Consider the following 27,164-nt stretch of genomic DNA (forward strand, 5'->3'; position numbering starts at 1 on the left):
GCCCACTGACCGATCTCGCACTCATAGTGCTCGGTTAAAGGAATTCGCACACACACAGTGCCTCTAATTATTCACATACATAGTGCTCTTATTCATTCATTAATACACATTGATATTACTTAACCAAGTCTATAAACATCATGTATGTAAGATTTTAAACATATCATCTCATTTAAATTTGAATTCGTATAGTAATGAATACTTAAACTTTGCTCAAATTACCGGCACGAAGCCTACTAGGCACGAAGGCCCGAATACACGTCACTAGCATGATTGCTCTTCGGGATTTAGCACGGATATATCACTAGCACGAATGCTCTTCAGAACTTAGCCCGGATACATCACTAGCATGAATGCTCTTCGGGACTTAGCCCGTATACATCGCTAGCATGAATGCTCTTCGGGACTTAGCCCGGATTTAGTAACTCGCACCAATGCCTTCGGATCTTAGTCCGGATATGGTCACTTAGCACAAAGCCTTCGGGACTTAGCCCGGACATCATTCGAATAACCATGCACATTTAACAATAAACCATGACACATTCGTATTTCATTTTCATTAGCAAAACTCAAACACAAGACACTTATCATTCTTGCAATTTCGGCTCAATAGCCACACACAAAGAACATGATTTTGATTTGCTTAAAACATGATCTAATCAAATCATAATTTAAGCTCTATTACTCAAGAACTTACCCCTTTCCGCTGTCCGAAATCGACTTGGTAAGGTCGCACCCTTAATATAAATAATTGATAGAAAATATATATATAGTGGGTTCACACACATAGTGCTTAATAATCAACCACGCACACTTAGTGCCATGTACTTTAAACTCGCACACTTAGTGCCATGCATTTCAAGCCCGCACACTTAGTGCCAATCTCACAACCGTGAACACTTATTGCCTGCACACTTAGTGCCAATCTCACAACCGTGAACACTTATTGCCCGCACACTTAGTGCCAATCTCACAACCGTGAACACTTATTGCCCGCACACTTAGTGCTGAAAACCAACCACTCTATACGCTTCACTGCCTTTTTACATTCGACAATTTCGTCTCTACATACATATACACATATAGCAATACACATTAGTATATCATTTACATTACTTGAATACAAACACAACATGCTTATCGACCATTCAACTTCCAGTTCCATAGCCACATACAAAAATCACATTTATAGTCATAACACTCCTTCAAAATTGCATCACTTATACCCTTATAATTCAATCCAAATCGAAATTCAAATACGAGTACATGATACGTACCTGATCAACTTAATAATTTAGGCATATCTAAATGAAGTTATATCGCAAATTCTCATAGTCAGAAGCTTGCTACAGCTTGATCGGGATCAAGATTCATTACAATACAGCAAACACATTTTAATAGCCAAAAATCATCACACTATCATTTTATCACTTTATGGCATGTATAAATAGACTCACGCGTGCTACGTTAGTCTTAGAATCGACTAAACCGTAGCTCTGATACCAATAAAATTGTAACACCCCGTACCCGAGACCATTTCCGGAGTCGAACACGAGGGGTTCACAGACTAAATTCGCTTACTATCGCAGTCCATTTTAAAATTTCCCAGGCAGTTGGCTAACTGCGACACTGTCACCTTAAAAATCATATCTTGAGTTTCACAACTCGAAAATCAGTTTCGTAATTTTTCCCTGAAAATAGACTCAAATTCCCATCAACATATTTTTTTCTATAATTTTTGGTTGGGCCAATTAGTACAGTTTATTAGTCAAAGTCTCCCATGTTACAGGGATTGACTACACTGACCTTTGCGCATTACGACTTGGATATCTCCCTACACAGAGCTTCAATACTGATGCCGTTTGTTTCTATAGAAACTAGACTCAGAGAGGAATCTATATATATATGGCATGACTCCTAATTATCTCTGGTTAATTTATAATGAATTTCCAAAGTTGGAACAGGGAATCCAGAAACCGTTCTGGCCCTGTCTCACGAGATCCTGAATATCTCTTAACATACTGTCCATATGATCGTTTCGTTACTTTCCTACGAAAATAGATTCATCAAGGTTCGTTTAAATAATTTATTCATTATTTAATTCCAATCCTACTATTTTTAGTGATTTTCCAAATCTACATCACTGCTGCTGCCAGCATCTGCCTTTAAGGTAGACTTTACCTATTTCATAGTTTCCATGATTCAACTAGCCCTTTTAGCATAAATAGCACAAATTATGATAGTGATTAACCATTCCATACCAAATGATTATAACATTATGCTCAAACATATATAAGCCATTTTCGCATGGCTATATACATTAACCAAAATATTCTTCCGCCACTAGTCTATTTTATACATGCCATAAGATAATCCAAAACATAGCAGTACCAAACAGTGGATAGTGATAGTGTGACTAGTTGCTGACGATCCCCGAGTCTGTAGCTTCGCAATGAGATCTATAAAACAGAGGAAACAGAGTAAACGGAGTAAGCATTACAATGCTTAGTAAGTTTTAAGCAGTGTCAACAGATAACAATCAAATTATAACATAAATGTTCGTATTTTTATTTCACTCTTCCTTCGGGCATACCATCCCTTTACCGAATATGCACATCTCATCATATACAATAGGCATATAAACTTTCACATAAAAGTGAGCTCATGTGACATAGATATATCGTATGATTTCACATCGCCTCTCACACTGATCCGATGTCACATAATCATAGGAATAGTCTCATAGATTGCTCTCGTATGCATCACATAACTACCTTATGATTTAGTGCAAATCAAGCTCACATATAAACTTTGAGTACATACCTGTTTAACCTTTCGCATTGAATATATTTATAAGCAATTCTTATTACGAAGTCTTACCCGGACATAATCTCCACACGAAGTTGTCGGGTCTTACCCGGACAAAATTCCCACACGTAGTCATCGGGTCTTTAGAGCTCGGATATAGTACGAGCACAAAGCTTACGGACATTAATCAGTGATAATATTCTCGCATAAAGCCTGCGGGGTTTTAACCCGGATATAGTACTGACACAAATGCCCTTCGGGACTTATCACATTTATGCACTTTCACATCCATCACGTTGGCCACTCGGCCCTGTCACATATATACACTTTCACATTCATCACATCGGCCATTAGGCCTTATCTCATATATACACTTTCACATTCATCACATCGGCCATTAGGCCTTATTACATATATACACTTTCACATTCATCACATCGGCTGTTAGGCCTTATCACATATATACACTGTCTTGGCTGAATCTACATCTATCATTTTCCAATATCACAATTTAGAATTCACGTATGGGTTTAATCAATAGCTTATGAGCAACTAGAACAAGTTTATCAAGGTTTACAACACAATCTCAAATTCAGCACAAGCTGTTTTTCCTGAGCAATAGTCACTAAATCATTTATAACTGGAGCTACAAAACTCCAAATCACTTTCCGTTAACTTTTCCTGAATATAGACTCGTATATCTTCCATCCATAAAATTTCCAGAATTTTAGGTTTTGCCAATCAATACTAGATTTTTCTTAAAGTTTCCCCTGTTTCACTGTTTGACTAATCTGACCACTCTTCACTACGAATCATATTTCTCATTTTACAGAATTCAAAATGTGTTGTATTTGATTTCATTTGAAACTAGTCTAAGCATATAAATTTTATCTTATAACTATTTTTGTACAATTTATAATGATTTTCTAAAAACGGAACAGAGGATTACAGTGTCATTCTGCACTGTCTCAGACAACTTTAAATATCTCATTATCGGAAATAAATTTTCTTACACGGTTTCTTTTATAAGAAACTAGACTCATTAAGCTTTAATTTCATAATTTATTCAGCCTCCCATTCAACTCCAACAATTTATGGTGATTTTCTAAATTCATGTTACTGCTGCTGTCCTGAGCAGGTTTATCACAATTTTACTCTTCTGACATATCCTTTTAGCACTTCATAATATCATATCCATTTGGCAACATATCATATCAATAACTTACCTATACTTCATAATAGCCATTAGGCTGTATGCATAAAAATTTACAATAGAGTTATGATTCTTTTAATATGTGCTTAACATATCATACTCAATCACATTATAGGCTTTAATACTTAAAACTTACCTCGATCGCTAATGTACGTCAATTCTGACTATTCGACCAATTTCCCTTTTTCCACGATCCTACTTTGTTTCCATAAGCTCTTGATGCTCAATCAACAATTTTTAACTTCAAATTTGCAAACAGCAATGTCATCACTTTACATAACAGAAATTAAATTTCATTACATAAACTATCCACGACAATCACCTTCCGAGCACCTTAATTTTCTTTAAGCTAAACCACCTCATAGTATACATATACACATTCGGCTAATTATAAAACAAATCAGCACTCATAACCGAATCATTGACTAAAATCACATTGGGTAATATGCTTTTAAATAATTTCAATATTTATTAACATCTAAAACTAATTTGCTTGGGGTGCCATGAATTATTCAAATCGGCCGAATATCATTGAATCTCTAAAATCATGCTTATAACCACTTGGCCGAGTTTCACATTTCAAAGCCACATATATATTATTCAAAGTATTTAACAACACTTAAAAATCCAAAACCATAAAACTCAATTAATATAACACCAAACTCAATGCTAAATCACCCTAGGCACATTCGGCACTAGCACAAGCACACACACATTTAACTTTTCTAAAATTCAACTTTAACAAGCTTCCTATGCTTCCATGATAAGAACCGAATGCTCATCTTACCACCAACATGCATATTTAATTATCTCAAGCCTCTCTTAATCAATTTTATTCATAATAGCATGAACTCAACAATCCATTACTCATACAAAACAACATAACCGAAAGCCTTACTCATTCCAAAAATTCAAATCTCAACCTGGTCACAAAAATAACTTGATATCTCACCAACACAACATCAACACCAAGCAAGAATGATGCATCCATGGCCGAGTGTCATTTCCATCACATAGCAAGATTTAGACCATGGGCTAGGTAGAACTCAAGCTAACAACTAAAACATGCATGCATCTCATGGAACATCATCAAACATACCTTAGCCTAGTAACATGCATGGCCGAACCTCTTCAATCTTTCTTCTTCCTTCCTCCTTAAAATTTTCGGCCAAGGATGAACCAAAGGATGAACACTTTTTTTTTGTTTTTCTTTCCTTCAACTCACGGCAAGGGGGGGGACAATCACACATATCCTTTCTTTTTTTTTGTTTCTCATCCTACTAACACTAATATTTTATTGCCCATGCTCTTTATTTTATTGTTTCCTCCCATGATGCACCAACACAACATGTCTATGACATGTTTTGCCCATCACCCTTTGTCCATCCTAATGTCATGGCCGGCCACTACTAGATGGGGGGGAAATTGACATGCAAGTCCCCCCTTTTTCAACATGCACTAATAGGTCCTTATGTTTTGATCTATCACATTTCAAAAATGTCACACATAAGTCCTATTGACTAAATTCACATGAAATTTACTAAATCGATGCTTAAAATTTTCACACATTTATTTTAGACAATAAATATCATGTTCAAATAATTTGGTTACTCGGTTTAGCGGTCCCGAAACCGCTTTCCGACTAGGGTCAAATTAGGGGTGTCACACCCAGTACCCCAGAAATGTTATATGCCACATATGAATGGGTTGATCCCACATCAATCAGAGCAGTATAAGGTACACTATATATAAAAAACGTACTAGTTATGACATCAGGTGCGTCACCCTCCTCGCGGCGACGAGTAGCATACACCAAAGCTGGCTGACGAGCATCCGCGTTACCAATACCCCTGTCGGGTGCCCCACGTCCACCGCCATTACCACCGCGACCTTGTCCACGACCTTTTGGCAGCGGCGGTCCATCCCTCACAGGTTGAGCCGGTCGCACATCCCCTTGTTCGGCCACCTGAGCCTGAGTGGCCCTCCTACGACAATCCTTAATCCTATGCTCCTTAGACCCACAACGAAGACAAGCCCCAGAACGCTTCCAGCACTCTCCCTGATGCATTATGCCGCAATCCCCACAAGCTTGCGATCTACCTGTGTTCACCGGAACTGCTCGAACCGGTTCCTCCATCCTAGCTCTCTTAACATTTCGATTTGCAGCACCCGCTGGTCCAACATCCCTCCTAAACCGATTCTGATCCCTATCACGATTCTTCCGTTCGGTTTGCTTCACCTCCTCGGCTATCTTAGCCTTCTCTACCAGTGCAGTGAAATCTCGCTCTCTCTGCGGAGCTATGAGCACCTTTAACTCATCTCTGAGGCCATCCTCAAAACGAATGTTGCGCTCGTATTCGTTGGAAATGATGCCATTAGCATACCGACTCAATCGTAGAAACTCCGCCTCATATTCAGCAATGGTCTTATTTCCCTGAGTCAGATTCAAGAACTCCTTTCTGCGTGCATCCACATAGCTAGCTCCAACATATTTTGCCTTAAAGGTCTGTTTGAACAGCTCCCATGTTACCCTCTCAGCTGGGGTACCCTCTCTCACAGTAATCCACCACTGATACGCTTCATCCCGCAACAACGACACCGCCCCTTTCAACTTTTGTTCTACTGAGCAGTGTAGGTCATCCATGATCCGCTCTGTGGCTTCCAACCAGTACTCAGCCACATTTGGGGTCACTCCAGATACGCCCCTAAAAATCTCAGCTTCGTTGGCCCAAAGTCGTTCAGAAATGGACCCCCTATTCATGGGCCCGATGTTAGCTCCGGCCACCCTTTCCAAAACCCTCAACATGGCCTGAGACAAAGCGTCATCCCCTGCAGCCCGGTCATACGGCCCATTTTCATTAACTGGTGGTGGACTACCTCGCCAGCTGGTATGTGTTCAGATGACGCAGATCCAGCTTGAGTGCTACCTCGGCCTCGACCACGGCCTCTTCCCTGAGTAACCCTTGTACTCATAACGATTTATCTGTTTACGAATTTTATGACATTAGTTTACTGGTTCCACTATTTATTACAGAATGTCTTATGATCAGATAGAGTTTTAGAGTTATTCTCGCGCAATCACAATGTAGCTACGGTCCCAGTTTTGTAGCCCTAATACTACATTATCAATAGCACCATCTCTAAGGCTCAGTACTATCTACAGTATTACTTCCAGTCCAGTTCCATATAAATATTTAAAGCAGAAAAAGAACACTTACAGACTTGGTGTCGGGGATTCAGTGTGCCACTTCCCTATCAGTCCATTTAAAATTTTTTAAAAAAACCCATGTTTTCTGTTTACCGAAAATAAAAGGATTTGATTTTAAAACACTTTTATTTTAAAACTATTAATTTAACTCCGTTTAACAATAGAAAAACTTTAAACATCTTCGAAAAACTTACCATTTCCAAAAATACCCTTCTTAGGCCGAAGTTTTTTGAAAAGATTTTCGGACCAGATCCACAGCCGAGTTGTTGCAACCAGGCTCTGATACCACTAAATGTAACACCCCAAACTTGGCCCAGACGTTACGGCCGAATTTAGTATGTCACATGGAGATGTTTCAAAACATGTGTTTATCTAAATTCTTTGTTTAGTGCTTAGCAAAAATATATTCTTGTTTTAAGTTACAGTGAATTGAAGCTGTGCACCAGATAGGAAGCCAGAAAAGAGGAGGCGAGTCTTATAGGACTGCTTAAGTACCAAGCTCTTCCCAGATCCAATCCTAGACATGCACACATCCATTGCCACACTTTAAGCAGGTTACGTGTCTACGATCATCAAAACAAGTTTAAGTCAGCTTAAAATATTTATTTTTTTGGAAAAACATTTACGTTGCGGAAACTTTGTGCGTCTTCGTGTTCTTTTAAAAACAAGTAGTTTTTATAAAACGAACCCTGGTGCTAACCAGTTAAATAATCCCCAAAAATAAAATTAATTAAAAAGAGCAGCCTTATTACAACTTTAACCATAATAAAAATAATCTAAAATAAATACTAAACTTATTTAAAACTGGCAATCAATCTTCATGGCCACTCTGAATCCCGCCCAGCTCCGAGTCCACCAACTAGGGCTCACCTGCAAGGATGGAAGAGAAAGGGGTGAGTTTGGGTAAACTCAGTGTATACAGAAACCCATCCAAAGCCCAAATCAGCTCGAGCCCATTGGGCCTAAGCCCTATTCAGATAACAGTACACAGTGGACCGAAGCCCTTTTCAGAATACAGTAGCAAGGCCTTAGCCCCTTTTTACATAACAGTGTGGCCCATAGGCCCAGTTCAGTAACATAGGTAACAATAGTAGTTATGCATGCAAACCCATCTGGGGAGACTACTCAACCCACCAACCGCTACACTGCACCCGTACCAGCCCTACACTCCATGTGGGGAATATCTCAACCCACCCAGCCCTACACTCCACAGTTGCAGCAACGCTGCTCAAATATCAGTAAGTTGAGGCAAAGCCTCCAGTACGTGGATAAACCACTTCAATACTTCCTCCTTCAATACTCCAATCCCATGAAACAGATATTAATAAAAGCATATCATGTAAAATACAGTATTAATCAATCATGCATTTTAGCCAATTTAAACCCTAGGGGTATATCGGTAATTTTGCTCTTTTGGGGTAATTTTCGTAACTTAGCAACTACACAAGCTACTTCAGTAATTTTCAACAGTTTTATGCAGTTTGGTTCCACCATCTAACTAACAGGCTATTTTGCCCATCTCTTACCCATATTGGTCAGTAAGCCCATTGGGCCCAGTTTTGGCCCATCGAGGCCCTTTTTCCGAAGTACGTTAAAACGTCACACGAACTTACTTACCACCTTGCGGTGCTAGATCTAACAATTACTCTATGTCTTGAGAGCATTCGCATACTCACAAGCCCATGAAATGCCTGAATTTCGACATTTTGGCTTTTGCCGAATTGAACTAAGAAAGGGTGTTCGGTACACACCTGATTCGCGACGACTGCTACTGAGATCCCTTCCGATGTCCTACAATTGATTAGCATAGTTCTTATTTACAAACCATAATCACTAAACCCCAAAACTTACTCATCCAAGATCGAACCATGTCCCTAAAAGCCTTTGAAACCTTACCTTTTTGCCAAAATCGATAGCTAGCTCCGAATCCGAGTGCTCTAACAACCCACTCCTTCAATCCAACACTTAAGAAGACACTAATCATTGACAGAAAACGTCAGTTAAAAACCCTTAGAGCCACATGCCCAAATCGACAGCCTCCCTAGATTTTAGGGACTTCGGCTTTTCCTAACTTTGCAAAATAGGACCAGATCTGAGATGATGAACACTTACCCCTTACTCCTTTTTGATCTCCACGCAATCTGGTGTAGATTTATCTTTCAAACGACGGTAGAACTCGACTCTTGGAGTTTTGAAGTTTCGACTATAAGCCCCCAAATCTATGGTTTTTCGGCTTTTGGGTGATGAAGGAGATGACAATGTGGGGCTATAACCTTGATGTAGAATTGTCGACAGGTGTCTAGGGTTTAGAAAAGATGATTGTCGTTTATTAGGCACAAAAATATCGAAGGATTTGGCTTGGAAGAAATCGGCACAACTAATGTATTTTTTGAGGTTTCGGCTTTTGTGGTTTCGACACAAGTGTTGATGAACAACAGGTTTAATGAACGGTTTTGAAGAAGAAAAATGAAGAAAGAAACATAGAGAGAATGGTGGTTTCGGCTAGAGAGGAAAAAGAGAGAAAAGAACAACCCTAAGGTGTTTAAGCAGAAGAAAACGGCACCACTCAATACCCTAAGTGCCGAAATACTAACCTAATACCCCTCTGCCGAAATCCCTTTTCTAATTCCCCTAATTCGGGCAACTCTTAGCCTCTCTCCAAATCCCTTAAATCTCTCTGCTTATCACTTCTTAATCCGAGCGTTTGGACTGATTCAAACTCTCCTTTAGCAGAATCCACCTGGACTCCAACACTACTCCTCCTGCACTTAAAAATAAATGCATTTATTTGTCAACACAGGGAATCGATCCCATGCTTCCCCAATGCTCCATACGCCACCTTTTTAGGAGCCTAGTGGCGTCACCCTTGCCACTCTTCTAAGGCTCTTTTTGTGATGCAATTTACCCATAACTCTATACAAGGGCCATCTAGCCAGAACCCCTAACTCCTAAGTCCAAAAATTCAACCGGGTTTTGGCCAACTCATAGGCCTTCTATAAGCCCATTTACCTACTCAAAATATTAATTTCACATCCAAATACAAAAATTTTAAAATCTTTACAAAATATTGAAACCACGAATAAATCCGAAAAGCAAGACGTTACACATCCAATGCACCAACTTTCAGTTCCTTATCTATTTGAGCTCAAGATTTTACTTACATCAAAGTGTACAAGTCACGCATACATAGTCCATCATCCACTTAGGATTTAGGTATGCCAGACTATGAACGTCACAAGTGAATAAATCCATAAATGGATTCAGAATCTATTCATCTTAGGTCATCTCTGATGTATTGTCAATCCAGTTAGTCACACCTATGTCTCTATCTTCTGGGAGTCATCCACTCCACTACCCAAGACAAAGCATCTTTGCAATTGGACTTGATAGATGGCATATTAGTCTTTCAATTGGTTTCCACATTTCCTATTAGACTAAGGAAATTTTTAGGTCTATCTACTAATATTATTTTTATTCTTGTATTACAATCCAACCATGTAATGTCGTTTAGTATTAGTTAAACATTAGACAAACCAATGAGCAACATTTAATTCTATTTTGCTTTGCAGTAACAATCATTTGAGGACAATATACAAAGTATTAATTTAATTCATGAATAGTTCTATTAACCAATCTGTTCAAAAAAATTACAAGTGTACATTGGCGAAAATACTACACTTTAGGCACCAGATCCAACAAGTTGTGCTGGAGATGGACAAGACAATATACTGTAAATCGGGTACTCCCCATGTTGAGATGGAAGTAATAAACAAAGGCGAGGAAACCTTCCTTGTCAATGGGTAGAGAATAAAACATTACTTTGAGGGTGCCATCGAAATTGTTGTCAAAAAATAGAAGTTAGAGTGTAAAGCAATAGTGGACTTCAAAGATAAAGTAAAACATTCAGAAAAATATTGGACTTGGGCACTAGATGAATCTGGTAGCCATACGTGACATGATCAAAATTTATTAATATATTTGTAAATAATGTAAAATTATTTCTGTTTTAGATTTTAGGATTTTTCATATTTCATTTTTAGTATTAGTTAGGATAAAAGTTTTAAGGATTGAAAAGGGCTTTAGATGTGGATTAAGGCGGTTAGGCACAACTGGAGGAGTCTGACATACCCAGAAAGATGCTTTTGGGAGATTTCTAGTCCGTGTCGTGACACCACACCCCCCGTGTTGTAAAATGAAACTTTGAAGCCCAGAGAAAAATTCACGGGCCGTGTCGCAGCACAAAGCCCCAGGGTTACAGCATTAAACTTTTAAAGAAAATAATTTTTTGAAACATAGGGTTATGTCACGACACTGAACCCTGGTGTTGTGACACGAAACTTCAAAGTAAATTAGTTTTAATAACACATGGGTAGTTTTGCAAAACCCACACCCTATGTCATGACATCGTAGTGAAATCTGTCACTTTCCTTTTCTAATCTTCATGAAATCTGTCGAGATTTTGTGTGAAAAACATATTAGGAAAGCCTTAAATCCTTCTATAAATCATCCTTAATAGCAACCTATTTATCCAAAGTTTAGTTGTAGACACCAAGTAACATCAAGAACACCATCCCTAGTGTTTTGAAAGTATCCTTGCTTTTTCTTTGTCCACCCATACATTGTTGGTTTGCCTCACCTCCATCCGTTTGCAGGTACACTCTATTGCAACCAGAACAACAAACTTGTCTTACAAACCCAAGCAACATCAAGAAAGATGTTAGGCGTTCCAAATTTGTAACCATATTTTTCGATATTCTTATATGACATTTGCATTTTTAACTTATAGTGTGTTGAGACTATTAATGGATACGAGAATAATAATACAATCTTGGATAGTGAGTCATTAGGGGTGGATAATTTTCAAATACTTAGAGAGAAGGAAGTTGGTACCTACCTCGCCAAAATTCAAAGAAAAACACGTTTTCAAGAAAGTGGATTTGAGTCCCTAAAGACGTTAGGTAGGAAGATAAGGGACTTAGTTCAGTACCATAGGTGGGACAGTTTCTGTCAAACCCCGATAGAACTTGTTTACATTTCCATTGTACAAGAATTTTATGCATCATTAAAAGAAACAAAAGCCAAGAGACTATTGGGTTAGCCATGGTCACACATCACAGTTAGGGGCATAAAAATATCTTTATCACTTCCGAAAATTTGTAGATATTATGATGTTCCAATCTACATGTATGATTTTCTGCAAAGATCTTATTTAATTTTTTTTTCAAAACATAGATATGGACATCATCATATACTACTTAACTAAAGGGAAAGGTTAATGGAAACATCAGTTAGGCACTGATTTTCCAATATCATTTTCACATATTAGACTATCCCCTACAGCCATAATATGGTTACAATTTTTTTTCACCCGGATACATCTTGTGGTAAATGTGTCTAACATCATTACTTTCATAGCCACTATACTTTACGCCATCTTACAAAAGGGAAGAACTTGTATTAGAGCATGGATATATCAAAGCATGATCTGTTGTGTTCGTAAAAAGAAAGTAGGGTTACTCTTTCCACATCATGTGATAGTCTTTTGGAAATAGGCAAAGGTTCCTATTGGTAGGTTAGGATTATTATTTTAGCCAACAAAGAATCCTATAAGAGAGTTTAGACTAAAACAATTTTTAGAGCTTAAAAAATGAAAAGGGGATTTAGTAGCCCACCAAACTCTAGATGAAGGTAACATTATAACTCATAATGGATAATTTAAAGGATGCAAGAGACAGGGTCGATTTACAAAGATTATGCTCAGAGACACGACCTGAGGATTCCACGGTTCCTATCCATCAGATACAGCTCAAAACAGAAACAACAAAATAAATGTCGAGTACCCAGAAGAAGAGGAAATCCCAAAAAAAAACAGGATGAGGCTTCAAAACAAGAATCTTACTGAATTTGAACTCTTTTTATTTTAATTTTATGGATTGTAATTTTAAAACATGGATGGTTTTTTATTTTTCTTTAGCTAATTTTTTTTTATTATTCATATTTTTTATGAAAAAGAAAACTTTCTATGTAGGAACTCCGCACTTTGGATAACACTACATTTTGGTTTAAATAATTAATTCGTTAGTTACCTAACAATTGTGATGCAAGAATAACTTAGTCATGATTTTACTTAATCAAGCATCTTATCGAGGCCTACAATAGTATAAATACAAATTTAATAATTTAAGAGGATGAAATGCAATCAACCCAACATGAATTAAATTCAAACTAAGCTGATTAAATTAACCATTCCAACAACATAAATATTCATAGATATGTTCATCACAAAAAACAAAAAAATTAAAAAGATAGGGAATAAGAATCAAATCTAGTATTTTTTTCGTGGCTTGACTAGGTTGCTCCGTTCTTCCTTCTTTGCTGTCCTTGCTGATCAAGGCTGCTATGAACACTAAATTGCTACTCCAAAATGGCTGAAGAAGAACCCTTTCTCAAGGGGAGAAATCGGCAAAAGAGCAAGGAACTTTGAATGGAAAAAAATGAGAGAAAATGTGAAAGAAGAGAAAAGAATTGTGAGAGAAGAGATGTGAAAGAGGGATGTGTTGAATGATCAGTCAAGCGGGTTTTAATAGCTGAATGTGGCAGCTGAAATTTTCTAAAAGAAGCAGCCAATGAGCCACCCCTTGGCTGGCCTCCTATGTGGGAAAGTTGATGGCTTCAACTTTGCTAAAAATGGCTTGGGGCAAATCTACAAAGCCACCAATTGTGGAGGGGTTTAATTGCAATTTGAACAAGTCTTCAAGGGCTTCTTTGCAGCTTAAATAATCAGCTAATGAGCTGAATTGGGTCAGCACTTGGATGGTTTTGGGCTGTTCGGTTTACTCGATTTAGTTTAATCGGACCACTTCTTCATAATTAATTAATCATAATTTATTAAGCCAAATTAAATTGGATATAAATTAAAATTAATCATATTATGAATAAATACATATAATTTTGGACCGTCTTAGGCTGAAATTTAATTCGCCTTGATACTTCAAATTGCTTCCAGGTTTCGTACTTCTAGTAGTGTCTGCCGAGCTATTTTTCTCCCTTTGTGTAAATCTGTCGAAAATAACAAAAATTCATCAAAAATAATTATGAAATTAAATAAAATTTAACGTGTTCATATTTTAAGTGCACTTTAATTATTTCATAAAAATTAATTATTTTCGATAATAATTTAACCGAATTCGCATGAATTTAAGTTAAAAAGGGTATGAAAAAGTGTGTAAACTTTTGTGTTTCCACATATCACATATGAATATATCATAATAACCTACTTAATCATTCCAAAATAAGCCATTACTAGTCAGTCCAATGGCTAGGTTACAAATCATGATTTTCATGCCACTAATGGCCATGTTTTCCTATACATGCCATTATACCAAAATGATTTTACTATGTATACCCAAAATAAGCTAGCCGATAATGTGACGATGCTCCAATGATCTTCCAACCTTCGTGAGCTTCTGAGAACTATAAAATAGGGAAAATACGAGTAAGCATTACATGCTTAGTAAGTTCGTATAACAGAAACTAAACTTACAAATCCCGTTATTTAAATCTAAGCATACAATATCATGTTTTCTATCCATTAGCAATATTGCGTAAACACATGCATTCAATCAAACATGTTAGTCACCAAAAATCCTCATAACAATCAAGTAAACATAGATGAGCTCATCATACAATATTTCTTTTCAAGTTATCATTTCATCTCATATTTCTCACACCATGTCAAGAGTTTTATGTCCGTTGAATCATTGAAATTCTGATGGATGCTCAAGTAGTACACTCGAGGTGTACGATTCAATAATCCGTCAATTCTTATTCAATGGTACCCATCAGGGCACTTAATCAAGGAACACACTCTTCAGCTACATATCGTATAATAGGATTACCAGTCCAGGCTAAATCCTTTATATAATGTATGCTCAAAATAGTTCAATTAGGATTACCATGCCAAGCTAAACCCTAATCATAACGTATACTCGAGAGGTATTATATTTGGATTACTCGTTCGGGCTAAATCCTTTCTATAACAAGGTCAATAGGATTACTCGTTTCAGCTAAATCCCATTTGCAACAAATGCAAGACCTTATTCGTTTCGAAAAAGCGCATATATTCATCAGAATTCAATATTCAATCGGGACTTAACCCTTTTTTACCATATCAAGCATGTATTAAATTTCTCATTATAAAATTAAAGTAATGTACATGAATATAAGCCACATTCCATACAACACAACATTCGATTAAACATATTTACATGCGCGATTAAGTTACATGAACTTACCTCGAGACTTGTTCGCGTATAAAATCTACTAATCTGAAACCTTTTCTTTTCCTCAGTCTAACCTCGAATTTGTGTTGTCCGGATCCAATTAGGCCATGAAAGTTTCTTCTCTCTCTCCTAGGGATTACGTGTATTTTAGGTTGAACAAGATGATAAAATAAGATGATATTTTCTTTTCATCTTTTAAATAATTACTTATTTTTCAAATACCAATTTTGTCCTTGCCCTTTTTCTAAATTCCATGGATGAGTCACCAAAAATCTACATACTTTTCTTTAATGGTCTAATTACCATATAAGGACATCTAGTTTTGAATTCCATAGCTATTTAATTCTTATAGCTACTAGAATTCAACTTTCACATTTTTGCAATTTAGTCCTTCTTGTAATTAAATGCTTAATCGATAAAATTTTCATATCAAAATTTTTACACGACATGTCTATCATAAAACGGACCATCTAATAAAATAAAAAAAATTTATTTTTGAGTCGGATTTGTGGTCCCGAAACTACTGTTCTGATTTTGCTGAAAAATGGGTTGTTACAACTCTCCCCCCTTTTAAGGATTTTCGTCCTCGAAAATCTTACCAGTAAAAAGGTTCGATTATTGCTTCCTTATAGTATCCTCCAGTTCCCAGGTAGCCTCTTCAACACCGTGTCGTTGCCAAATAATTTTTACTAAAGCTACCTTTTTATTTCTTAACTCTTTTGTTTCCCAAGCTAAGATTTTGATTGGTTCTTCACTACATGTCATATCAGGCTGAATTTCTACCTTTGTCGTAGAAAGAACATGTGAAGGATCATATTGGTACTGCCTTAGCATTGACACATGAAAAACATTATGAATCTGATCAAGTTCTGGTGGTAAAGCTAACTGATATGCCACTGGTCCAATTCTTTCTGTAATCTCATATGGTCTAATGAACTGTGGACTCAGTTTTTACACGACAAGTCTATCATAATATGGACCACCTAATAAAATAAAAATAAATTTTACTTTTGGGTGGAATTTGTGGTCTCGAAACCACTGTTCCGATTTCACTGAAAAATAGATTGTTGCAACTCTCCCTCCTTTATGGATTTTTTTCCTCGAAAATCTTACCAGTAAAAAGATTCGGGTATTGCTTCCTTATAGTATCCTCCGATTCCCAGGTCGCCTCTTCAACACCGTGTCATTGCCAAAGAAGTTTTACTAAAGCTACCTTTTTATTTCTTAACTCTTTTGTTTTCTGAGCTAAGATTTTGAATGGTTCTTCACTATATCTCATATCAGGCTGAATCTCTACCTTTGTCGGAGAAATAACATGTGAAAGATCGGATCGATATCACCATAGCATTGACACATAAAAACATTATGAATCCGATCAAGTTTTGGTGGTAAAGCTAACCAATATGCAACTGGTCCAATTCTTTTTGTAATCTCATATGGTCTTATGAACACTGGACACAATTTTCCTTTACGACCAAACTGGAGAACTTTCTTCCAAGGAGATACTTTCAAGAATACCTTGTCACCGACTTGAAATTCTATTTCCTTTTGTTTAAGATCAGTATAGGAGTTTTGACGATCAGAGGTTGCTTTCAAACTGTCCCGAATTACTTTCTCTTTTTCCTCGATTTCACAGGCTAAGTCAACTCCGTGTAACTTTTCTCACTGAGTTCTGTCCAATACAATGGAGTTCTACATTTGCGACTGTACGAAGCTTCATACGGTGGCATTCTGATACTAGACTGATAATTGTTATTATAAGTGAATACAACCAAAGTCAATTACTTTTCCCAGTTACCTTTAAGCTTAAGTATACAACATCAAAGCATATCTTCCAAGATCTGTGTTACCCGTTCAGATTGACCATCTGTCTAGGGATGAAATGTAGTACTAAAGTGTAACTGAGTACCCAGAGCTTCTTGCAATTTGTTCTAGCATCTAGATGTAAACGAAGGGTCTCTATTTGAAATAATGGAGATAGGCACTCCATGCAATCTGACAATCTCAGAAACATATAATTCAGCCAATCTAAGGAAAAATCCATAAGTAATAAAATAAAGTGTGCAGACTTTGTCAACTAATCAATAATTATCCAAATGGCATCTTTCTTCTTTAGAGATAAAGGTAACTGATAAACCGTAATTATACATATTTTTACCCCATGCTTAACACATTTTATGGATGATTTCTCCTTAGAATTGGTGAATTTGATGCTCCTAATGCCTTAATTTCATGTTTTATACTTAGGAGAGCATAGGAGAGTGAAAGGAATGAGAAACGGGCCAAAAAATAGAGAAAATGGGCCAAAGTACGAAATCAACACGGCCTGGACTTCCTCCCACGGGCAGACCTCACGGTCGTTTCAATTTGGCAGAATCGAAGCACAACTCACATGGGTAGAACACACGCCCGTGCCATTCTAACAAGTTCGAGCACGGCTTGAAGTAATCGCACACGGGCGTGTCCCTGTCGAGCCCAAGTTGAGTCCAATTTGGAAAAGGCTAATTTTGAGGGTTTTTAGGCATTCCAAAGCATATAAATACACCCTAAAAGAGGAAGAAAATAGAGGCACGAAGAGGAATGAAGGAATTACTCGAAGAAAGCTGATTGATCCATCTCGGAAGCCGGATTCATCATCAAAACTGAAGATCTCCCCTCAATTTCCCTTCAGGAGTTTTGGGTTTTCTTTATGTTTTGTATTTGTTATTTTTTTGAGATGTTTTCCTTTTTAGTTATGAACTAAATCCCCTAAATACCTAAGGGGAATGAAACCTAAGACGAATCTTGTTATTATTTTCTGAATTGTATGATAAATATTTAACTTGTTCTTAATTATGTGTTCTTAATTCTTGTTTTGATATCTCAGGATACTAATCCAAGATAAGCTCTTATTCAAAGGAGGAATAGACCCTGTCTAAGAGTACATTTGTCATAATTAAGCGGAGTTGATTGCGCGCCTAGAGATAGGGTGACAAGATTTTGCCGAATTAGGGTGAAACCTAATAGGGGAATCCATAGATTGAGTTAATGCAACCCTAAAGTGTTAATTAGAGAAAAGTCTCAATTATCAATCTAGAGATTAGACGTTATTAGTATTGAATAGGGATAATAACATAACTTAGGGATCTCTACGGAACAAGTTAAATGAATAAATCGTCTGATTCAGAGCCAGAATAACAAGTAAAATCTAGGTGGATTTTTCCTTAGGTATTGTCTTAATTCAATCATTTTCCAAAAGTAATCCCCCAATTCTACTCTCTGTGAATTGTTAGTTTAGATAATTAGTTAGTTAAACAAAACCCCCTTATTTTTAGGCTAGATAATAAAAAGACAGTCATTAATAGTACTTTTAGTTCCCTTGGGTTCGACAATCCGTTCTTGCTGAAACTATACTACTATTCGATAGGTACACTTGCCTACATCATGATAATGTTTAGTTTCAAGAACGATTTGTTATAAATATTTAAACCCTGTCACACGAAAATCGTGATCAAGTTTTTGGCGCCGTTGCCGGGGAACTAAGATATTAGGAACGCTTAATTTTTATTACTTTAGCCATTTAGTTTTCTTGCATTTTAATTTAATTTAACTTTTTATTATTTATTAATTTCCTTTTTCTTTCTCTTGGCAGGTTTTTATAGTTTATGACTAGAAGAAACCCATCAGGACCACAACTCTTTGACGAAGAAATCGATCGCACAGTTCGCAGAAACCAAAGAGAAATAAGGCGAAGCTTAAGATACACAGAGAACGAGCAAGAGGACAATACTCAACCCCCAACCGAAGAGATGGCTTAAAACCAAGACAAACAGCTACCTCCTCCAATTGCTGTTAATCAAAATCCTGCTCTAAGCACTATTTATTATTATGCTAAACCTTCTTTAATAGGAACTGAATCGAGCATAGTTAGACCTACTGTAGCTGCAAATACTTTTGAACTGAAACCTAACACAATTCAAATGATACAACAGTTTGTTCAGTTTCCTGGTCAGCAGGATGAAGATCCCAACGCTCACCTAGCAAACTTTTTGGAACTATGCGATACATTTAAAATCAATGGTGTTTCTGATGATGCCATACGTCTTCGGTTGTTTCCCTTTTCGTTGAGGAACAAAGCTAAACAGTGGTTGAACTTGTTACCACAAGGGTCAATCACTACTCCGGAACAAATGACCAAAAAAATTCTATTAAAATATTTCCCGTCGACTAAAATGGTCAAATTACGTAATGATATCTCTTCATTTGTGTAGATGGACTTAGAAACTCTTTACAATGCATGGGAGAGATACAAGGACTTACTAAGAAGGTGCCCTCACCATGGCTTACCGCTTTGGCTACAGGTTCAAACGTTCAATAATGGACTGAATCCTTCGACTCGGCAAATGGTTGACACAGTCGCTGACGGAACCATCAATAATAAAACACCTGAAAATGCTTATGAGTTTATTGAAGAGATGTCACTGAATAACTATCAGTGGCAAGTCATGAGGACAAAACCAACGAAAACAGCCGGTGTTTATAACATCAATTTGGTCACCATGCTCTCTAATCAGGTGAACTCTTGAATAAGAAAATTGATGGTTTTCTTAGTTCTTCACAGGTTCACCTAGTAATGTAGTACGAAACAAGTGGAGGTGGATCAAGCAATTCGGAACACAAGCCTTATGGCCACAACATGGATAATGAGCAGTTAAATTACATGAGTAATAATCCTCAATCTCAAAACAATCCATATAGAAACACTCATAATGCAGGTTGGAGGAACCACCCAAATTTCTCATGAGAAGGTCAAGGAAATCAGAGACCACTTCTAGGCTACCAACAACCACCCTACCAACAAGAGAAGAAGCTGAACCTTGAAGAGATGCTATCTAAATTTATCTTGGTGTCAGAAACTCATTTCCAAAACACCGAGACAGCACATAAAAATCAGCAAGCCTCGATTCAAGGGCTCGAAACTCAGATAGGCTAGCTGTCCAAACTAATCTCCGAACGACCACAAGGTAGCTTGCCAAGTAATAATGAACCCAACCCATGGGAACAGCTCAACGTAATTAATATTCAAGATGACGAACGAATGAGTCGTTGAGCCTGAGCCAGAACCGAGACAAGAAACTATAGTAGGCAGAGGTAAAGGTGAGGTAGGTCATAATAAAAATAAATTAGTGAACGTCAAATATAAACCTCGTGTGCATACCCCAACACAACAAGGAAAGACCGCTCAGATGAACAATTTGGTAAATTCCTTAAACTCTTAAAAAAATTACATATTAACTTACCGTTTATTGAAGCCCTATCGCAGATGCCAAATGCAATGAAATTTTTAAAGGAACATTTAGCAAATAAACAGAAGTTGGATGAGGCATCACATCTGGAGCTAAACGCAGTTTGCTCAGCTATTCTACAGAATAAACTACCCAACAAACTAAAAGATCCAGGGAGTTTTACGATTCCTTGCTTAATTGGTAGTTTAGATGTTAATAAAGCATTAGTTGATTTAGGGGCTAGTACTAATGTCATGCCCTACAAAATGTTTAAACAATTAGGTCTTGGGAAACCCAAAAAGACTAGGATGAGCATTCAATTAGCAGATAAAACTATAAGATTTCCTAGGGGTATTATTGAAGATGTGCTAGTTAAAATCGATAAATTTGTATTTCTCGTTGACTTCATTGTTGTAGACATAGAGGAGGACTGCAACACCCCTTTGATTTTAAGACGGCCCTTTTTAGCAACTGCTAAAACTATTATTGATGTTGGCACAGGTGAACACACACTTTGTGTGGGAGACGAAACAATCACCCTTCAAGCTCGCAATTCTAGCAACACATCGAAAATTGAAGGTGATCGTCTAAACCATTCTACTAAAACTGACACTATAGTACAACCTACTTTGCAAGAAATGAGCTTGAAGGAAGCACATGAGTCATTCTCAAGCAATAACAGAGGACCTATTCATGAAGAATGAAGGCTACAAATTGAAGAGCTAGATGAATGGCGGACGCATAAATCGAGAACGCCCGATAAACTAAAACTACGACAGAACGAGCTCAATACCTTTCCAAATCAACTTTAGGTTGGAGATAAAGTTTTATTAGATGCCGCAGATCCTCACATTGTCACTACCAAACCGAATGAAGAAATCCCTCTTACGGTACATAGCATTTTCCCATTCAGTACAGTCGAGGTGAGTCATCCCAAGTTAATCACTTTTAAGGTAAACAACACCCGTCTAAAACATTATTTTGATGAGAATGATAGCAAGAATAAGGAGTATAAACTCCTCAAACCACCATGACCATTCAAGGGAGAGGTAAGTCTAGCTTAGACTATAAATAAGCGCTTCTCAAGAGGCAACCCGAGCACTAAAAATATTAGTTTCTTTAAATTTTAGTATTTAACACCTAACTTACTAACAAAGATCTTGAATACAGGTTTTTCCATACAGACACGGCCAAGCACACGGGCGTGCTTAGAGCCGTGTGAAAATAGGGCAAAGATTTCCCCAACACGGGCTATGATAAACCGCCACGGCCGTGCGACATGGCTGTGGGCGAACCTGCCAAAACAACATGGGTACTTGTTCTTTATTGTAACTTTGTTGAGTTGTCTATAATCAACGCACAGCGTCAACGATCTATATTTCATCTTTACGAATAGAACTGACGCACCCCAAAGTGAGAAAATAGGTTGAGCAAAACCTCTGTCAATCAACTCTTGCAACTATACTTTCAGCTCTTTCAATTCAGTAGGAGCCATTCTGTAAGGTGCTATAAATATAGGTGTTGAACCAAGAGTAAGATCTATAGAGAATTCCACTTGAAATGCCCCAAAATCTAAGTATTTATTTTTGTATGCTAGTGACACAACTGTGTATCTATTTCAGTTGTTAAGTGTTCTGGGAAATGTCTAAGAAGTCTTGGGTTCAAGCCTTGACTTGTACAAAAATTTTGTTTCTTGCTTGAATAAACCCTGTCGCTAGTCAGTAGGCTTCTTAAATAACTATGAGTATTTTATGACATAAAGAGCCAACTGGTCTAGGGTGTGAGTGGTGTGTTACCTATGTCTGAGGATCAAGAATCGAATCCTGGTGGGAGCAGTAAAGTGTTTTATTTTGCTGCAAGTGCCGTAGAAATGTCCTAGGTTGACAGAAACTAAGTATTTAAGGAGTATATGGAGTTGTGGCCAAATTTTAAGAGCTTGTTAGAGAGGATTTCGGCTGTTAAGGGATATGGATAGGTGGGATATGGTTGAACGATTTTAGGAGCGATTTACTATAGGATTTGAGGAGAAACGTTAGGGAAATTTGAAGTGTGGGATAGTTGTGTTGAAATGGTATGCTAAGGCGCTCAGAATTCCACCTTGGTAGGATTATTCTCCATTTCGGTTATTGTGAGCATTTCGAGTTTTGTTTCTTTTGTTCTCTGGAGTCTGAATAGTGCTAGGAAGATTAGGTAATACCTTTTATTTTTGCTAATTTTAGATTTACACTCCTATCTTTAGTCGAATGCTCTTTACCCAAATGCTCTCCTTCCCTCTCCCCCAATTCCTTTGAGCCTATCAAACCTCTTCTTTTGTATCGTATTGTTTGGCTGTACTCTCACTCTCTTTCCCTCTTAACACTTTTGGTTTTAACAAAGGGCTCTCTCGGTTTCTTGTTCTTTTTGTGACCTTACTTGACCGATTACTCCATCTTCATACGTCCCTCTCTATTTTTATTTTCCATTTGGCAAGTGTTCTGTAATCGTTTGGGTTAGGGCGCATGGTTCTTCTCTCTCTCTCCCTATCATTTTGTTGGCCGAATATTGGTAGGTAAGCTTCTGTCTTACTTTTTTTCCCCTTTCAGTTTTTCACTTTGCTGAGCACCATCTCTTTATTTTTTTCTCTTCTTGTTGATTACCCCTTCTATTTATCTTTCAGACCAATCCTTCTCTTTGGTTCTTTACCGAATCTGTTCTTTCTCCTGTACTCTACTCCTGATTCCTATTGGTTCGGTAACTCTTTTGGTAGGGAGGGGAAAAGTATGCTTCAATCATTTTTAAGAGAAGTTATCGTTTATTATGTGGTATGTTCTAACATTCGATTATGTCAACTTGTTTTTGGGCAGTAACAAATCGTATCGAACTTGGTCTACCTGCGGAGCTATAAGCCATATCGGTTGAAGCAATGGAAGAAAGTAATAGTAATGGCTTCGTTGGAGACTGTTTTTGTATTATTAGTGCTAAGCATGACTAATGTTGGTCATGGATTTGTCTTATGTTGTAGGTGATTATTTCAAGAGCATTACGTACCAAGAATCCTATAAGGTGGGTAAAAACACTACTCTAATCGTAAATTAACAGAAGCCGAAATAAGTGACCGACAATGCTACACGAGCGCGCGCTCATTCAGGTGGTAATCCGAATGCATAAACGTGGGCGTTTGATCGTAGAGGCCACCATGAGTGATTTCATGGGCTTAGGCCATTTCGGGCTGTGTTGGGCGAAAATGGGACGTATGGGCCCCACGGGTAAACCACGCAGATGTGTGGAGAATATTGGGCTAGGTTGTGTAATTCACACGGCCACGACCATTTCTAGGCTATTTGGGCCACACGGGCGTGTGGGCCCACATGGGCCTACATTAAGGGCCTTGGACCCATTTTCACTATTTGACTGTTAAGGTTGCATGGGTCGCCCAAGACAACTGTGGACCTACCGTTGGGTCGATAAGTATACCTAGACCGTAATTTGATGAAATGACTGTTATGCCTCTATGAGGTAAAATGACTGTTATGCCATATGAGGTAAAATGACTAATATGCCCCTATGATATGTATGACTGTGATCGAGCATGCCATCGTCTATATATTGCATACATGTATGATATTCTGACATGACGCATGACCTATTGCATGGGGATGGGTTTATTATGATTGGAGGAAGTGTACTGTACTGACAGCTCTGCTACAAATACTATTTAGTGCCGCAACCAATGTTGTTTTGGAGTGTAGGGATAGGTGGATTGATTTTATCCCCACATGGAGTGTTGGGCTAGACGGAGTGGAGTGTAGAGACTAGTTGGATAGGATTTCTGGTTGCATATCTATACTGTTACTGTCACTGAATTAGGCTAAGGCCTATATTGATACTGTTACTTCAATGGGTTAAGGCCGTAACTGAAACTGAACTGTTACTGATACGGGCCTAGGCCCAGACTGTACTTGCTTACAGCATGATTGACTGTTTGTTTGTTAAGGGATTACACACTGAGTTTTTGTAAACTCACCCTTCTGTTTATCTGCGCAGGTAATTCCCAATTTTACACGAACTCGGTGCTGCGAGGGACTCGGAGGTGGCTACACAACTGCACTTGCTTCCAAATTTAACTTTTAATTTGGGGGTTTATTTTGATTCATATCTGTTAATAGTAGGACGCGGGTTTTCACAAAGATAAACGTTTTGCAAAACACCACTTTTACGCAACATATTTTAAAAGCTTCCGCACAAATAATGTTTTAAGTAATAACAAATTAATATGATTAACATTTTGCTAAATGACCTGCGTTTTTTCAATGAACAAGACATCCTAAATCTTCATTAAGATCACAAAGAGATTTAATATAGAATGGGTTTTTTTTTTCAACGATATTATATTTTGTGAAAAACACTTCAATGTGACATCACCGGATTCGACCATAATGTCTGGGTCGGGTTTGGTGTGTTACATTTAGCGGTATTAGAGCCAAATTATAAAAGTCGGCTGTGGATTTGGGTTTCTTTTAGTAAGTTCTCTAAAACTACTTATTGTTTAAATTGATATACTGAGACTACTGTAGGTAGTAGATTGTACTAAAATACTCTATTTTAGGGTAAAACTAAAATTGTAGTAAGACTGCGATCTGCAAAAACAAACTCTGAAATACTGGTACTGTGGGCAGTGGGTCGGTTATGGAATGACTCCGGTCTAATGGAGCTGAGTTTTTTAGGGGTATTGCTGGAGTTGCCCCTAATGTGGCTGAATATTGGATTGAGGCCATAGAGAGGATCATTGACGACCTCAACTGCACCCCCGAGCAAAAACTAAAAGGTGCAGTGTCATTATTGCAAGATGAAGCCTATTAGTGGTGGCTTACAGTTAAAGAGGGTACTATCGGTTGACTTGGGAATTTTTTAAAACTGCATTCTAAGGAAAGTATGTGGGCGCTAGTTATGTAGATGCCCGGAGGAGAGAGTTTCCGAACTTGAATCAGGGGGATAAATTAGTGGCTGAATATGAGGGTGACTTTTTACGATTGAGCCACTATGTGTGTGGGACGGTGGCAACTAAATATGAGCGCTGCGTTCGTTTTGAGGTTGGCCTCAGAGACAGTCTACGGGTTTTGATAGCTCCACAAAAGGAGTGAGATTTTGCTGCTTTGGTCGATAAGGCGAAGATCGCCGAGGATGTGAAGCACACTGAGCGCAAGAATCGTGAGAAGGAAAAGGGTAGGAACAAAAAAGATTCAAAACCCTCAAGTTCATTTCAGAGGCCTAAGAAAAAGGCCAGAGTTGATTGGCCAGTGAGAGTTGGGCCCCCTGTTACCGCTACTGGATCGTAATCATATACGGATTGTGGGAGACGCCATCAGGGCGAATGTTGGAAAAGGATTGAAGCATGTTTGAGGTGCAGATCATTGGAGCACCGTATTAGAGATTGTCCACGGAGGCTAGATCAGATGCTTGCTAATGGTATGGGTACTGTTCAGCCACCGAAGAGTGTTCAACAGCCACCGAGAGGCTATGGTCAGGCTAGAAGTGGTAATGGTATGGGTAGTGGACAGATGGCACTGAGCAGAGGTAATGGTCATACAGAGGCAAGGTAGCCAGCTGTAGTTTATGCTGTATGTCGCCAAGAGGATGGAGACGCCCAAGATGTTATCACTGGTACGATTTTTAATTCATAATGTACCTTATACTACACTGATTGGTGTTGGATCTACTCATTCCTATATAGCATGCACTGTATCTGAGACTTTGGGTATAATGGTTGAGTGCACTACCAATGAGGTTATTGTATTGAGTCTATTAGGTCAGTCAGTGAGGGTAAATAAATTGTTCAGAGACGTAAGTTTGGAGGTTCAAGGAACCATCTTTTTGGCGGATTTGATGGAACTCCCTTTTGGAGAATTTGATTTAATTCTGGGAATGGACTGGCTAGTTAAACATCAAGTGAACTTGGATTACGCTACTAAATGGATGGTATTGAAAACTGCAAAGAGGGATGAGGTAGTTGTAATTTGGGAGCATTGGTATTATTTGTCAAATGTGATTTCTGCACTAAAGGCTGAGAAATTAGTTCGTAAGGGTTGTGAGGTGTATCTAGCCTACATAGGTCTTTCTGATTCTGAGGTTTCTTCAGTTAATGATATCAGAATAGTAAAGGACTTTTTGAATGTTTTTCTCGATGAGTTACCTGGGTTACCTGCAAACCGTGAAGTTGAGTTAGGGATTGAGCTCCTACCTAGTAAAGCTCCGGTGTCCATTGCCCCTTATAGGATGGCACTGAAGGAGCTTGTGGAGCTTAAGGCTTATATTCAAGAGTCATTGGATTAGGGGTTCATCTGCCCTAGTACGTCTCCATTGGAAGAACCGATTTTATTTGTCAAAAAGTTGATCCACGCGTATGTGCATCG

The 27,164-nt window shown here is 37.9% G+C and overlaps 1 non-coding gene across 1 annotated transcript; it reads right to left on the reverse strand.

The window, feature by feature from the left end:
- Positions 1-19,728: 19,728 nt before the first annotated feature.
- LOC121205128 (small nucleolar RNA R71) lies at positions 19,729-19,835 on the reverse strand. Its single transcript, XR_005900212.1, has one exon. It is a non-coding gene; the product is annotated as a small nucleolar RNA R71 (small nucleolar RNA).
- Positions 19,836-27,164: the final 7,329 nt, after the last annotated feature.

Source organism: Gossypium hirsutum, chromosome A08 (assembly GCF_007990345.1).
Source record: "Gossypium hirsutum isolate 1008001.06 chromosome A08, Gossypium_hirsutum_v2.1, whole genome shotgun sequence".
Lineage (NCBI taxonomy): Eukaryota > Viridiplantae > Streptophyta > Magnoliopsida > Malvales > Malvaceae > Gossypium > Gossypium hirsutum.